Here is a 10,105-nt window from a genome sequence, read left to right on the forward strand (position 1 = left end):
GCATCAACAGAACGGTGTTGGTAGTATAAAAATATCTACAGCTCCTTGTATTCCGGGTGGTCTCCCATCCAAGTACTAACCAGGCCCAACACTGCTTAGCTTCCAAGATCAGATGAGATTGGGCGTATCCAGTGTGGTGCGGCTGTAGATGAGCTTTATGGTTTTTGTTAGAACTTTTCTACTTCTAACTACTGGTTCATAAACGAATACGTTTGAAAATGGAATGCATCAACAGAACGGTGTTGGTAGTATAAAAATATCTACAGCACCTTGTATTCCCAGGTGGTCTCCCATCCAAGTACTAACCAGGCCCAACACTGCTTAGCTTCCAAGATCAGATGAGATTGGGCGTATCCAGTGTGGTGTTGCTGTAGATGAATTTTCTGGTTTCTGTTAGAACTTTTCTACTTCTAACTACTGGTTCATAAATGAATACGTTTGAAAATGGAATGCATCAACAGAACGGTGTTGGTAGTATAAAAATATCTACAGCTCCTTGTATTCCAGGTGGTCTCCCATCCAAGTACTAACCAGGCCCAACACTGCTTAGCTTCCAAGATCAGATGAGACTGGGCGTATCCAGTGTGGTGTGGCTGTAGATGAGCTTTGTGGTTTCTGTTAGAACTTTTCTACTTCTAACTACTGGTTCATAAATGAATACGTTTGAAAATGGAATGCATCAACAGAACGGTGTTGGCAGTATAAAAATATCTACAGCACCTTGTATTCCCAGGTGGTCTCCCATCCAAGTACTAACCAAGCCCAACACTGCTTAGCTTCCAAGATCAGATGAGATTGGGCGTATCCATTGTGGTGTTGCTGTAGATGAATTTTCTGGTTTCTGTTAGAACTTTTCTACTTCTAACTACTGGTTCATAAATGAATACGTTTGAAAATGGAATGCATCAACAGAACGGTGTTGGCAGTATAAAAATATCTACGGCACCTTGTATTCCCAGGTGGTCTCCCATCCAAGTACTAACCAGGCCCAACACTGCTTAGCTTCCAAGATCAGATGAGATTGAGCGTATCCAGTGTGGTGTTGCTGTAGATGAACTTACAGGTTTCTGTTAGAACTTTTCTACTTCTAACTACTGGTTCATAAATGAATACGTTTGAAAATGGAATGCATCAACAGAACGGTGTTGGTAGTATAAAAATATCTACAGCTCCATGTATTCCAGGTGGTCTCCCATCCAAGTACTAACCAGACCCAACACTGCTTAGCTTACAAGATCAGATGAGATTGGGCGTATCCAGTGTGGTGTGGCTGTAGATGAGTTTTATGGTTTCTGTTAGAACTTTTCTACTTCTAACTACAGGTTCATAAACGAATACGTTTGAAAATGGAATGCATCAACAGAACGGTGTTGGTAGTATAAAAATATCTACAGCACCTTGTATTCCCAGGTGGTCTCCCATCCAAGTACTAACCAGGCCCAACACTGCTTAGCTTCCAAGATCAGATGAGATTGGGCGTATCCAGTGTGGTGTTGCTGTAGATGAATTTTCTGGTTTCTGTTAGAACTTTTCTACTTCTAACTACTGGTTCATAAATGAATACGTTTGAAAATGGAATGCATCAACAGAACGGTGTTGGCAGTATAAAAATATCTACAGCACCTTGTATTCCCAGGTGGTCTCCCATCCAAGTACTAACCAGGCTCAACACTGCTTAGCTTCCAAGATCAGATGAGATTGGGCGTATCCAGTGTGGTGTGGCTGTAGATGAGCTTTGTGGTTTCTGTTAGAACTTTTCTACTTCTAACTACTGGTTCATAAATGAATACGTTTGAAAATGGAATGCATCAACAGAACGGTGTTGGTAGTATAAAAATATCTACAGCACCTTGTATTCCCAGGTGATCTCCCATCCAAGTACTAACCAGGCCCAACACTGCTTAGCTTCCAAGATCAGATGAGATTGGGCGTATCCAGTGTGGTGTGGCTGTAGATGAGCTTTGTGGTTTCTGTTAGAACTTTTCTACTTCTAACTACTGGTTCATAAATGAATACATTTGAAAATTGAATGCATCAACAGAACGGTGTTGGCAGTATAAAAATATCTACAGCACCTTGTATTCCCAGGTGGTCTCCCATCCAAGTACTAACCAGGCCCAACACTGCTTAGCTTCCAAGATCAGATGAGATTGGGCGTATCCAGTGTGGTGTGGCTGTAGATGAGTTTTGTGGTTTCTGTTAGAACTTTTCTACTTCTAACTACTGGTTCATAAATGAATACATTTGAAAATTGAATGCATCAACAGAACGGTGTTGGCAGTAAAAAAATATCTACAGCGCCTTGTATTCCCAGGTGGTCTCCCATCCAAGTACTATCCAGGCCCAACACTGCTTAGCTTCCAAGATCAGATGAGATTGGGCATATCCAGTGTCGTGTTGCTGTAGATGAACTTACTGGTTTCTGTTAGAACTTTTGTACTTCTAACTACTGGTTCATAAATGAATACGTTTGAAAATGGAATGCATCAACAGAACGGTGTTGGTAGTATAAAAATATCTACAGCTCCTTGTATTCCAGGTGGTCTCCCATCCAAGTACTAACCAGGCCCAACACTGCTTAGCTTCCAAGATCAGATGAGATTGGGCGCATCCAGTGTGGTGTAGCTGTAGATGAGTTTTATGGTTTCTGTTAGAACTTTTCTACTTCTAACTACTGGTTCATAAACGAATACGTTTGAAAATGGAATGCATCAACAGAACGGTGTTGGTAGTATAAAAATATCTACAGCACCTTATATTCCCAGGTGGTCTCCCATCCAAGTACTAACCAGGCCCAACACTGCTTAGCTTCCAAGATCAGATGAGATTGGGCGTATCCAGTGTGGTGTTGCTGTAGATGAGCTTTGTGGTTTCTGTTAGAACTTTTCTACTTCTAACTACTGGTTCATAAATGAATACATTTGAAAATGGAATGCATCAACAGAACGGTGTTGGCAGTATAAAAATATCTACAGCACCTTGTATTCCCAGGTGGTCTCCCATCCAAGTACTAACCAGGCCCAACACTGCTTAGCTTCCAAGATCAGATGAGATTGGGCGTATCCAGTGTGGTGTTGCTGTAGATGAATTTTCTGGTTTCTGTTAGAACTTTTCTACTTCTAACTACTGGTTCATAAATGAATACGTTTGAAAATGGAATGCATCAACAGAACGGTGTTGGCAGTATAAAAATATCTACAGCACCTTGTATTCCCAAGTGGTCTCCCATCCAAGTACTAACCAGGCCCAACACTGCTTAGCTTCCAAGATCAGATGAGATTGGGCGTATCCAGTGTGGTGTTGCTGTAGATGAATTTTCTGGTTTCTGTTAGAACTTTTCTACTTCTAACTACTGGTTCATAAATGAATACGTTTGAAAATGGAATGCATCAACAGAACGGTGTTGGCAGTATAAAAATATCTACAGCACCTTGTATTCCCAAGTGGTCTCCCATCCAAGTACTAACCAGGCCCAACACTGCTTAGCTTCCAAGATCAGATGAGATTGGGCGTATCCAGTGTGGTGTTGCTGTAGATGAATTTTCTGGTTTCTGTTAGAACTTTTCTACTTCTAACTACTGGTTCATAAATGAATACGTTTGAAAATGGAATGCATCAACAGAACGGTGTTGGCAGTATAAAAATATCTACGGCACCTTGTATTCCCAGGTGGTCTCCCATCCAAGTACTAACCAGTCCCAACACTGCTTAGCTTCCAAGATCAGATGAGATTGAGCGTATCCAGTGTGGTGTTGCTGTAGATGAATTTTCTGGTTTCTGTTAGAACTTTTCTACTTCTAACTACTGGTTCATAAATGAATACGTTTGAAAATGGAATGCATCAACAGAACGGTGTTGGCAGTATAAAAATATCTACAGCACCTTGTATTCCCAGGTGGTCTCCCATCCAAGTACTAACCAGGCTCAACACTGCTTAGCTTCCAAGATCAGATGAAATTGGGCGTATCCAGTGTGGTGTGGCTGTAGATGAGCTTTGTGGTTTCTGTTAGAACTTTTCTACTTCTAACTACTGGTTCATAAATGAATACGTTTGAAAATGGAATGCATCAACAGAACGGTGTTGGTAGTATAAAAATATCTACAGCACCTTGTATTCCCAGGTGGTCTCCCATCCAAGTACTAACCAGGCCCAACACTGCTTAGCTTCCAAGATCAGATGAGATTGGGCGTATCCAGTGTGGTGTTGCTGTAGATGAATTTTCTGGTTTCTGTTAGAACTTTTCTACTTCTAACTACTGGTTCATAAATGAATACGTTTGAAAATGGAATGCATCAACAGAACGGTGTTGGTAGTATAAAAATATCTACAGCTCCTTGTATTCCAGGTGGTCTCCCATCCAAGTACTAACCAGGCCCAACACTGCTTAGCTTCCAAGATCAGATGAGACTGGGCGTATCCAGTGTGGTGTGGCTGTAGATGAGCTTTAGGGTTTCTGTTAGAACTTTTCTACTTCTAACTACTGGTTCATAAACAAATACGTTTGAAAATGGAATGCATCAACAGAACGGTGTTGGTAGTATAAAAATATCTACAGCACCTTGTATTCCCAGGTGGTCTCCCATCCAAGTACTAACCAGGCCCAGCACTGCTTAGCTTCCAAGATCAGATGAGATTGGGCGTATCCAGTGTGGTGTGGCTGTAGATGAGCTTTGTGGTTTCTGTTAGAACTTTTCTACTTCTAACTACTGGTTCATAAATGAATACGTTTGAAAATGGAATGCATCAACAGAACGGTGTTGGCAGTATAAAAATATCTACAGCACCTTGTATTCCCAGGTGGTCTCCCATCCAAGTACTAACCAGGCCCAACACTGCTTAGCTTCCAAGATCAGATGAGATTGGGCGTATCCAGTGTGGTGTTGCTGTAGATGAATTTTCTGGTTTCTGTTAGAACTTTTCTACTTCTAACTACTGGTTCATAAATGAATACGTTTGAAAATGGAATGCATCAACAGAACGGTGTTGGCAGTATAAAAATATCTACGGCACCTTGTATTCCCAGGTGGTCTCCCATCCAAGTACTAACCAGGCCCAACACTGCTTAGCTTCCAAGATCAGATGAGATTGAGCGTATCCAGTGTGGTGTTGCTGTAGATGAACTTACAGGTTTCTGTTAGAACTTTTCTACTTCTAACTACTGGTTCATAAATGAATACGTTTGAAAATGGAATGCATCAACAGAACGGTGTTGGTAGTATAAAAATATCTACAGCTCCTTGTATTCCAGGTGGTCTCCCACCCAAGTACTAACCAGACCCAACACTGCTTAGCTTACAAGATCAGATGAGATTGGGCGTATCCAGTGTGGTGTGGCTGTAGATGAGCTTTATGGTTTCTGTTAGAACTTTTCTACTTCTAACTACTGGTTCATAAACGAATACGTTTGAAAATGGAATGCATCAACAGAACGGTGTTGGTAGTATAAAAATATCTACAGCACCTTGTATTCCCAGGTGGTCTCCCATCCAAGTACTAACCAGGCCCAACACTGCTTAGCTTCCAAGATCATATGAGATTGGGCGTATCCAGTGTGGTGTTGCTGTAGATGAATTTTCTGGTTTCTGTTAGAACTTTTCTACTTCTAACTACTGGTTCATAAATGAATACGTTTGAAAATGGAATGCATCAACAGAACGGTGTTGGCAGTATAAAAATATCTACAGCACCTTGTATTCCCAGGTGGTCTCCCATCCAAGTACTAACCAGGCTCAACACTGCTTAGCTTCCAAGATCAGATGAGATTGGGCGTATCCAGTGTGGTGTGGCTGTAGATGAGCTTTGTGGTTTCTGTTAGAACTTTTCTACTTCTAACTACTGGTTCATAAATGAATACGTTTGAAAATGGAATGCATCAACAGAACGGTGTTGGTAGTATAAAAATATCTACAGCACCTTGTATTCCCAGGTGGTCTCCCATCCAAGTACTAACCAGGCCCAACACTGCTTAGCTTCCAAGATCAGATGAGATTGGGCGTATCCAGTGTGGTGTTGCTGTAGATGAATTTTCTGGTTTCTGTTAGAACTTTTCTACTTCTAACTACTGGTTCATAAATGAATACGTTTGAAAATGGAATGCATCAACAGAACGGTGTTGGCAGTATAAAGATATCTACAGCACCTTGTATTCCCAGGTGGTCTCCCATCCAAGTACTAACCAGGCTCAACACTGCTTAGCTTCCAAGATCAGATGAGATTGGGCGTATCCAGTGTGGTGTGGCTGTAGATGAGCTTTGTGGTTTCTGTTAGAACTTTTCTACTTCTAACTACTGGTTCATAAATGAATACATTTGAAAATTGAATGCATCAACAGAACGGTGTTGGCAGTATAAAAATATCTACAGCACCTTGTATTACCAGGTGGTCTCCCATCCAAGTACTATCCAGGCCCAACACTGCTTAGCTTCCAAGATCAGATGAGATTGGTCATATCCAGTGTGGTGTTGCTGTAGATGAACTTAATGGTTTCTGTTAGAACTTTTCTACTTCTAACTACTGGTTCATAAATGAATACGTTTGAAAATGGAATGCATCAACAGAACGGTGTTGGTAGTATAAAAATATCTACAGCTCCTTGTATTCCAGGTGGTCTCCCATCCAAGTACTAACCAGGCCCAACACTGCTTAGCTTCCAAGATCAGATGAGATTGGGCGTATCCAGTGTGGTGTGGCTGTAGATGAGCTTTATGGTTTCTGTTAGAACTTTTCTACTTCTAACTACTGGTTCATAAACGAAAACGTTTGAAAATGGAATGCATCAACAGAACGGTGTTGGTAGTATAAAAATATCTACAGCACCTTGTATTCCCAGGTGGTCTCCCATCCAAGTACTAACCAGGCCCAACACTGCTTAGCTTCCAAGATCAGATGAGATTGGGCGTATCCAGTGTGGTGTGGCTGTAGATGAGCTTTGTGGTTTCTGTTAGAACTTTTCTACTTCTAACTACTGGTTCATAAATGAATACGTTTGAAAATGGAATGCATCAACAGAACGGTGTTGGCAGTATAAAAATATCTACAGCACCTTTTATTCCCAGGTGGTCTCCCATCCAAGTACTAACCAGGCCCAACACTGCTTAGCTTCCAAGATCAGATGAGATTGGGCGTATCCAGTGTGGTGTGGCTGTAGATGAGCTTTGTGGTTTCTGTTAGAACTTTTCTACTTCTAACTACTGGTTCATAAATGAATACATTTGAAAATTGAATGCATCAACAGAACGGTGTTGGCAGTATAAAAATATCTACAGCACCTTGTATTCCCAGATGGTCTCCCATCCAAGTACTAACCAGGCCCAACACTGCTTAGCTTCCAAGATCAGATGAGATTGGGCGTATCCAGTGTGGTGTGGCTGTAGATGAGCTTTGTGGTTTCTGTTAGAACTTTTCTACTTCTAACTACTGGTTCAAAAATGAATACATTTGAAAATTGAATGCATCAACAGAACGGTGTTGGCAGTATAAAAATATCTACAGCACCTTGTATTCCCTGGTGGTCTCCCATCCAAGTACTAACCAGGCCCAACACTGCTTAGCTTCCAAGATCAGATGAGATTGGGCATATCCAGTGTGGTGTTGCTGTAGATGAACTTACTGGTTTCTGTTAGAACTTTTCTACTTCTAACTACTGGTTCATAAATGAATACGTTTGAAAATGGAATGCATCAACAGAACGGTGTTGGTAGTATAAAAATATCTACAGCTCCTTGTATTCCAGGTGGTCTCCCATCCAAGTACTAACCAGGCCCAATACTGCTTAGCTTCCAAGATCAGATGAGATTGGGCGTATCCAGTGTGGTGTGGCTGTAGATGAGCTTTATGGTTTCTGTTAGAACTTTTCTACTTCTAACTACTGGTTCATAAACGAATACGTTTGAAAATGGAATGCATCAACAGAACGGTGTTGGCAGTATAAAAATATCTACAGCACCTTGTATTCCCAGATGGTCTCCCATCAAAGCACTAACCAGGCCCAACACTGCTTAGCTTCCAAGATCAGATGAGATTGGGCGTATCCAGTGTGGTGTTGCTGTAGATGAATTTTATGGTTTCTGTTAGAACTTTTCTACTTCTAACTACTGGTTCATAAATTAATACGTTTGAAAATGGAATGCATCAACAGAACGGTGTTGGCAGTATAAAAATATCTACAGCACCTTGTATTCCCAGGTGGTCTCCCATCCAAGTACTAACCAGGCCCAACACTGCTTAGCTTCCAAGATCAGATGAGATTGAGCGTATCCAGTGTGGTGTTGCTGTAGATGAACTTACAGGTTTCTGTTAGAACTTTTCTACTTCTAACTACTGGTTCATAAATGAATACATTTGAAAATGGAATGCATCAACAGAACGGTGTTGGCAGTATAAAAATATCTACAGCACCTTGTATTCCCAGGTGGTCTCCCATCCAAGTACTAACCAGGCCCAACACTGCTTAGCTTCCAAGATCAGATGAGATTGAGCGTATCCAGTGTGGTGTTGCTGTAGATGAACTTACAGGTTTCTGTTAGAACTTTTCTACTTCTAACTACTGGTTCATAAATGAATACATTTGAAAATTGAATGCATCAACAGAACGGTGTTGGCAGTATAAAAATATCTACAGCACCTTGTATTACCAGGTGGTCTCCCATCCAAGTACTATCCAGGCCCAACACTGCTTAGCTTCCAAGATCAGATGAGATTGGGCATATCCAGTGTGGTGTTGCTGTAGATGAACTTAATGGTTTCTGTTAGAACTTTTCTACTTCTAACTACTGGTTCATAAATGAATACGTTTGAAAATGGAATGCATCAACAGAACGGTGTTGGCAGTATAAAAATATCTACAGCACCTTGTATTCCCAGGTGGTCTCCCATCCAAGTACTAACCAGGCCCAACACTGCTTAGCTTCCAAGATCAGATGAGATTGGGCGTATCCAGTGTGGTGTGGCTGTAGATGAGCTTTGTGGTTTCTGTTAGAACTTTTCTACTTCTAACTACTGGTTCATAAATGAATACATTTGAAAATGGAATGCATCAACAGAACGGTGTTGGCAGTATAAAAATATCTACATCACCTTGTATTCCTAGGTGGTCTCCCATCCAAGTACTAACCTGGCCCAACACTGCTTAGCTTCCAAGATCAGATGAGATTGGGCGTATCCAGTGTGGTGTGGCTGTAGATGAGCTTTGTGGTTTCTGTTAGAACTTTTCTACTTCTAACTACTGGTTCATAAATGAATACATTTGAAAATTGAATGCATCAACAGAACGGTGTTGGCAGTATAAAAATATCTACAGCACCTTGTATTACCAGGTGGTCTCCCATCCAAGTACTATCCAGGCCCAACACTGCTTAGCTTCCAAGATCAGATGAGATTGGGCGTATCCAGTGTGGTGTGGCTGTAGATGAGCTTTATGGTTTCTGTTAGAACTTTTCTACTTCTAACTACTGGTTCATAAATGAATACGTTTGAAAATGGAATGCATCAACAGAACGGTGTTGGTAGTATAAAAATATCTACAGCACCTTGTATTCCCAGGTGGTCTCCCATCCAAGTACTAACCAGGCCCAACACTGCTTAGCTTCCAAGATCAGATGAGATTGGGCGTATCCAGTGTGGTGTTGCTGTAGATGAATTTTCTGGTTTCTGTTAGAACTTTTCTACTTCTAACTACTGGTTCATAAATGAATACGTTTGAAAATGGAATGCATCAACAGAACGGTGTTGGCAGTATTAAAATATCTACAGCACCTTGTATTCCCAGGTGGTCTCCCATCCAAGTACTAACCAGGCCCAACACTGCTTAGCTTCCAAGATCAGATGAGATTGGGCGTATCCAGTGTGGTGTGGCTGTAGATGAATTTTCTGGTTTCTGTTAGAACTTTTCTACTTCTAACTACTGGTTCATAAATGAATACGTTTGAAAATGGAATGCATTAACAGAACGGTGTTGGCAGTATAAAAATATCTACAGCACCTTGTATTCCCAGGTGGTCTCCCATCCAAGTACTAACCAGGCCCAACACTGCTTAGCTTCCAAGATCAGATGATATTGGGAGTATCCAGTGTGGTGTTGCTGTAGATGACTTTTCTGGTTTCTGT

General features: G+C 41.2%; 33 non-coding genes and 12 pseudogenes across 33 annotated transcripts; all 45 read right to left on the minus strand.

Annotated features, from left to right (window-relative positions):
* Positions 1-32: 32 nt before the first annotated feature.
* LOC134893198 (5S ribosomal RNA) lies at positions 33-150 on the minus strand (annotated as a pseudogene).
* Positions 151-257: 107 nt separating this feature from the next.
* LOC135059808 (5S ribosomal RNA) lies at positions 258-376 on the minus strand. Its single transcript, XR_010246206.1, has one exon. It is a non-coding gene; the product is annotated as a 5S ribosomal RNA (ribosomal RNA).
* A 107-nt stretch (positions 377-483) lies between these two features.
* LOC134892157 (5S ribosomal RNA) lies at positions 484-601 on the minus strand (annotated as a pseudogene).
* Positions 602-708: 107 nt separating this feature from the next.
* On the minus strand, positions 709-827 carry LOC134884331 (5S ribosomal RNA). The gene has a single exon (XR_010168483.1). It is a non-coding gene; the product is annotated as a 5S ribosomal RNA (ribosomal RNA).
* A 107-nt stretch (positions 828-934) lies between these two features.
* On the minus strand, positions 935-1,053 carry LOC134884885 (5S ribosomal RNA). Its single transcript, XR_010169016.1, has one exon. It is a non-coding gene; the product is annotated as a 5S ribosomal RNA (ribosomal RNA).
* A 107-nt stretch (positions 1,054-1,160) lies between these two features.
* LOC134895313 (5S ribosomal RNA) lies at positions 1,161-1,278 on the minus strand (annotated as a pseudogene).
* Positions 1,279-1,385: 107 nt separating this feature from the next.
* LOC135059809 (5S ribosomal RNA) lies at positions 1,386-1,504 on the minus strand. The gene has a single exon (XR_010246207.1). It is a non-coding gene; the product is annotated as a 5S ribosomal RNA (ribosomal RNA).
* Positions 1,505-1,611: 107 nt separating this feature from the next.
* On the minus strand, positions 1,612-1,730 carry LOC135065919 (5S ribosomal RNA). Its single transcript, XR_010252186.1, has one exon. It is a non-coding gene; the product is annotated as a 5S ribosomal RNA (ribosomal RNA).
* Positions 1,731-1,837: 107 nt separating this feature from the next.
* On the minus strand, positions 1,838-1,956 carry LOC135061578 (5S ribosomal RNA). The gene has a single exon (XR_010247956.1). It is a non-coding gene; the product is annotated as a 5S ribosomal RNA (ribosomal RNA).
* A 107-nt stretch (positions 1,957-2,063) lies between these two features.
* On the minus strand, positions 2,064-2,182 carry LOC134885579 (5S ribosomal RNA). The gene has a single exon (XR_010169691.1). It is a non-coding gene; the product is annotated as a 5S ribosomal RNA (ribosomal RNA).
* Positions 2,183-2,289: 107 nt separating this feature from the next.
* LOC134890753 (5S ribosomal RNA) lies at positions 2,290-2,408 on the minus strand (annotated as a pseudogene).
* Positions 2,409-2,515: 107 nt separating this feature from the next.
* LOC134890359 (5S ribosomal RNA) lies at positions 2,516-2,633 on the minus strand (annotated as a pseudogene).
* Positions 2,634-2,740: 107 nt separating this feature from the next.
* On the minus strand, positions 2,741-2,859 carry LOC135063643 (5S ribosomal RNA). The gene has a single exon (XR_010249968.1). It is a non-coding gene; the product is annotated as a 5S ribosomal RNA (ribosomal RNA).
* A 107-nt stretch (positions 2,860-2,966) lies between these two features.
* Positions 2,967-3,085, minus strand: LOC135059810 (5S ribosomal RNA). The gene has a single exon (XR_010246208.1). It is a non-coding gene; the product is annotated as a 5S ribosomal RNA (ribosomal RNA).
* Positions 3,086-3,192: 107 nt separating this feature from the next.
* On the minus strand, positions 3,193-3,311 carry LOC135061667 (5S ribosomal RNA). The gene has a single exon (XR_010248042.1). It is a non-coding gene; the product is annotated as a 5S ribosomal RNA (ribosomal RNA).
* Positions 3,312-3,418: 107 nt separating this feature from the next.
* On the minus strand, positions 3,419-3,537 carry LOC135061668 (5S ribosomal RNA). Its single transcript, XR_010248043.1, has one exon. It is a non-coding gene; the product is annotated as a 5S ribosomal RNA (ribosomal RNA).
* Positions 3,538-3,644: 107 nt separating this feature from the next.
* Positions 3,645-3,763, minus strand: LOC134892321 (5S ribosomal RNA; annotated as a pseudogene).
* Positions 3,764-3,870: 107 nt separating this feature from the next.
* On the minus strand, positions 3,871-3,989 carry LOC134884545 (5S ribosomal RNA). The gene has a single exon (XR_010168689.1). It is a non-coding gene; the product is annotated as a 5S ribosomal RNA (ribosomal RNA).
* A 107-nt stretch (positions 3,990-4,096) lies between these two features.
* LOC135059811 (5S ribosomal RNA) lies at positions 4,097-4,215 on the minus strand. Its single transcript, XR_010246209.1, has one exon. It is a non-coding gene; the product is annotated as a 5S ribosomal RNA (ribosomal RNA).
* Positions 4,216-4,322: 107 nt separating this feature from the next.
* LOC134892158 (5S ribosomal RNA) lies at positions 4,323-4,440 on the minus strand (annotated as a pseudogene).
* A 107-nt stretch (positions 4,441-4,547) lies between these two features.
* On the minus strand, positions 4,548-4,666 carry LOC134901350 (5S ribosomal RNA). The gene has a single exon (XR_010174839.1). It is a non-coding gene; the product is annotated as a 5S ribosomal RNA (ribosomal RNA).
* Positions 4,667-4,773: 107 nt separating this feature from the next.
* Positions 4,774-4,892, minus strand: LOC135059813 (5S ribosomal RNA). The gene has a single exon (XR_010246211.1). It is a non-coding gene; the product is annotated as a 5S ribosomal RNA (ribosomal RNA).
* A 107-nt stretch (positions 4,893-4,999) lies between these two features.
* LOC134884886 (5S ribosomal RNA) lies at positions 5,000-5,118 on the minus strand. The gene has a single exon (XR_010169017.1). It is a non-coding gene; the product is annotated as a 5S ribosomal RNA (ribosomal RNA).
* Positions 5,119-5,225: 107 nt separating this feature from the next.
* Positions 5,226-5,343, minus strand: LOC134895497 (5S ribosomal RNA; annotated as a pseudogene).
* Positions 5,344-5,450: 107 nt separating this feature from the next.
* On the minus strand, positions 5,451-5,569 carry LOC135064278 (5S ribosomal RNA). Its single transcript, XR_010250588.1, has one exon. It is a non-coding gene; the product is annotated as a 5S ribosomal RNA (ribosomal RNA).
* Positions 5,570-5,676: 107 nt separating this feature from the next.
* On the minus strand, positions 5,677-5,795 carry LOC135065921 (5S ribosomal RNA). Its single transcript, XR_010252188.1, has one exon. It is a non-coding gene; the product is annotated as a 5S ribosomal RNA (ribosomal RNA).
* A 107-nt stretch (positions 5,796-5,902) lies between these two features.
* Positions 5,903-6,021, minus strand: LOC135059814 (5S ribosomal RNA). Its single transcript, XR_010246212.1, has one exon. It is a non-coding gene; the product is annotated as a 5S ribosomal RNA (ribosomal RNA).
* A 107-nt stretch (positions 6,022-6,128) lies between these two features.
* On the minus strand, positions 6,129-6,247 carry LOC135065922 (5S ribosomal RNA). The gene has a single exon (XR_010252189.1). It is a non-coding gene; the product is annotated as a 5S ribosomal RNA (ribosomal RNA).
* Positions 6,248-6,354: 107 nt separating this feature from the next.
* LOC134892995 (5S ribosomal RNA) lies at positions 6,355-6,473 on the minus strand (annotated as a pseudogene).
* A 107-nt stretch (positions 6,474-6,580) lies between these two features.
* LOC134889247 (5S ribosomal RNA) lies at positions 6,581-6,698 on the minus strand (annotated as a pseudogene).
* Positions 6,699-6,805: 107 nt separating this feature from the next.
* On the minus strand, positions 6,806-6,924 carry LOC134885590 (5S ribosomal RNA). Its single transcript, XR_010169703.1, has one exon. It is a non-coding gene; the product is annotated as a 5S ribosomal RNA (ribosomal RNA).
* A 107-nt stretch (positions 6,925-7,031) lies between these two features.
* LOC135061110 (5S ribosomal RNA) lies at positions 7,032-7,150 on the minus strand. Its single transcript, XR_010247502.1, has one exon. It is a non-coding gene; the product is annotated as a 5S ribosomal RNA (ribosomal RNA).
* Positions 7,151-7,257: 107 nt separating this feature from the next.
* On the minus strand, positions 7,258-7,376 carry LOC134901571 (5S ribosomal RNA). The gene has a single exon (XR_010175058.1). It is a non-coding gene; the product is annotated as a 5S ribosomal RNA (ribosomal RNA).
* A 107-nt stretch (positions 7,377-7,483) lies between these two features.
* On the minus strand, positions 7,484-7,602 carry LOC135069549 (5S ribosomal RNA). The gene has a single exon (XR_010255729.1). It is a non-coding gene; the product is annotated as a 5S ribosomal RNA (ribosomal RNA).
* Positions 7,603-7,709: 107 nt separating this feature from the next.
* On the minus strand, positions 7,710-7,827 carry LOC134893110 (5S ribosomal RNA; annotated as a pseudogene).
* A 107-nt stretch (positions 7,828-7,934) lies between these two features.
* LOC134886418 (5S ribosomal RNA) lies at positions 7,935-8,053 on the minus strand. The gene has a single exon (XR_010170501.1). It is a non-coding gene; the product is annotated as a 5S ribosomal RNA (ribosomal RNA).
* Positions 8,054-8,160: 107 nt separating this feature from the next.
* LOC135064916 (5S ribosomal RNA) lies at positions 8,161-8,279 on the minus strand. Its single transcript, XR_010251212.1, has one exon. It is a non-coding gene; the product is annotated as a 5S ribosomal RNA (ribosomal RNA).
* A 107-nt stretch (positions 8,280-8,386) lies between these two features.
* Positions 8,387-8,505, minus strand: LOC135064917 (5S ribosomal RNA). The gene has a single exon (XR_010251213.1). It is a non-coding gene; the product is annotated as a 5S ribosomal RNA (ribosomal RNA).
* Positions 8,506-8,612: 107 nt separating this feature from the next.
* Positions 8,613-8,731, minus strand: LOC134888854 (5S ribosomal RNA; annotated as a pseudogene).
* Positions 8,732-8,838: 107 nt separating this feature from the next.
* LOC134885602 (5S ribosomal RNA) lies at positions 8,839-8,957 on the minus strand. Its single transcript, XR_010169714.1, has one exon. It is a non-coding gene; the product is annotated as a 5S ribosomal RNA (ribosomal RNA).
* Positions 8,958-9,064: 107 nt separating this feature from the next.
* LOC135069044 (5S ribosomal RNA) lies at positions 9,065-9,183 on the minus strand. Its single transcript, XR_010255236.1, has one exon. It is a non-coding gene; the product is annotated as a 5S ribosomal RNA (ribosomal RNA).
* A 107-nt stretch (positions 9,184-9,290) lies between these two features.
* On the minus strand, positions 9,291-9,409 carry LOC135068404 (5S ribosomal RNA). Its single transcript, XR_010254607.1, has one exon. It is a non-coding gene; the product is annotated as a 5S ribosomal RNA (ribosomal RNA).
* Positions 9,410-9,516: 107 nt separating this feature from the next.
* On the minus strand, positions 9,517-9,635 carry LOC135059815 (5S ribosomal RNA). Its single transcript, XR_010246213.1, has one exon. It is a non-coding gene; the product is annotated as a 5S ribosomal RNA (ribosomal RNA).
* Positions 9,636-9,742: 107 nt separating this feature from the next.
* Positions 9,743-9,861, minus strand: LOC134885615 (5S ribosomal RNA). Its single transcript, XR_010169726.1, has one exon. It is a non-coding gene; the product is annotated as a 5S ribosomal RNA (ribosomal RNA).
* A 107-nt stretch (positions 9,862-9,968) lies between these two features.
* LOC134886473 (5S ribosomal RNA) lies at positions 9,969-10,087 on the minus strand. Its single transcript, XR_010170555.1, has one exon. It is a non-coding gene; the product is annotated as a 5S ribosomal RNA (ribosomal RNA).
* Positions 10,088-10,105: the final 18 nt, after the last annotated feature.

Source organism: Pseudophryne corroboree, chromosome 3 (genome assembly GCF_028390025.1).
Source record: "Pseudophryne corroboree isolate aPseCor3 chromosome 3, aPseCor3.hap2, whole genome shotgun sequence".
Lineage (NCBI taxonomy): Eukaryota > Metazoa > Chordata > Amphibia > Anura > Myobatrachidae > Pseudophryne > Pseudophryne corroboree.